Genomic DNA, 1,605 nt, shown 5'->3' with positions numbered 1-1,605 from the left:
TGATAATTTTTGTGGTAATCACATCCTTAGCCCTTGTTAGCTTTGATCTGGCATACATAATGTACAAGGAGCAAGATCCACTAAGTGAGGTTGATATCAAAAGAAAGTATAAAGAGAATATTAAACATGAAATAGATCAAAACTTTGCCTTTTCTCTCTAATATTCTGTACATTTGTACTGTATACTGCATACATACTGGAAAACTGTATCAAGATTGGCTAATCCTCAAAAAGGCGGATGCCAATCACAGGCCACTAAGAGTGATGTGGAGTATCTATGAGCTAAGAATGTTTAGGAGGGAAACTCTGCTCTGGACTAATTTCCTGAATAGATGTCCTGCTCCATTCTCAAGATCTCTGATGCTGCACTCTAACTCCTGCAATTGCTCCTCCTCACAAACAACTGGCTTCTTCGTCTTGTGAAATGCCTTGGAGATAAGAGACTGTTTGCGCATTTCAATTTGCTTTGACAAGAGGAGGACTGTGGATTCCAGCAGGGAGATAGAGACCTCTCTAGCCTTGCTCAATAGCATGACCATGCTGCAACCTTCAGAAGTAGCCTTCTATGCGGTCTTCTTGAAATGTTTCTTGGCCTTCTTCGTCAAGAGAGTGTAAGACTGGATCTTGGCTTGAGAAGCTTCTTCATCTCCTTTTCTTAGTGCCACTTGCAGCTCTTGGATAATGGCTTTCATCTCGACGAAGATCTCTTGCATGGTGCTGCAGAGATCTACTAGCTCGAGAGAACCTTCCATTTCTTCATCCAACATCTTCCTCTCCTGGGCGGAGCAAACTTGGTTGCTTGGTAGGCCAATGATTTCTTCAACACCATTGTAGATGTTTCCAAGCCTCATAAGACCCTCGCACATTGTGCCGATGGTAATGGAGGAAGAGATGCTAGCCTCTAGGCTCAGCAGCTCTTGTTCGACTTCCGTCTCACTGATGTGAGGCCTAGAAGGCAAACTTATCGATTTTAGGTGGAAAGCCATATCTGATCTTGAAGCTTTTCTCTGAATTGTGGGTGAAGAAAGAGCGCCTTTTGGTTTGATGCGTCTACATTCTGCTGAGCCCTATATATGCACAGAAGTATACAACCAGGAGTATTTGATTTCTAGACACGAAGAATTGTGCCATTTCATCCCCCAGATGCTGTCCCCTATAGCTCGAGATCTGGCAGCTGAATATCGATTACGAAAGCTAAAGTCATCTCATGTTCAGTGCATCTCTTAGTGTGTTCATTGTCCCCGAGATGAGCCATCAATTATCATGTTCCAGCAATTGGCAGCAAGAACCAGCCGTGTGGTACTGTGTGTATGGTGGCTCTTTGCATAATTGCATGCTCAAGCCATTATTTAATTTAATCAGGTCTTTTCATTGGTGAGAACCACAGGTTGCAGCCTTGTGGATTTGAGCTGCCATGTTTAGGTGATGGCAAACAAGATGGGTCGGAGCTGCCATGTATGCCCTTTTTCTCTCATCCAGTTTGACCTACCCACCTTGTGGGGAGCATGGCTATTTTCATATCACACCATAACATAAATGAGGTTCCGATGTATGCCTCTGGTCACCATATTGTTTTTATACTTTCTGTATGTACAATCTTATACT

General features: G+C 43.1%; 1 pseudogene; it reads right to left on the bottom strand.

Annotated features, from left to right (window-relative positions):
• Window positions 1-192: 192 nt before the first annotated feature.
• On the bottom strand, window positions 193-1,001 carry LOC119336079 (annotated as a pseudogene).
• Window positions 1,002-1,605: the final 604 nt, after the last annotated feature.

Source organism: Triticum dicoccoides, chromosome 7B (assembly GCF_002162155.2).
Source record: "Triticum dicoccoides isolate Atlit2015 ecotype Zavitan chromosome 7B, WEW_v2.0, whole genome shotgun sequence".
NCBI classification, from domain to species: Eukaryota; Viridiplantae; Streptophyta; class Magnoliopsida; order Poales; family Poaceae; genus Triticum; species Triticum dicoccoides.
The sequence above is the reverse complement of the archived record's forward strand: the minus strand, read 5'-3'. Positions and strand labels throughout refer to the sequence as shown.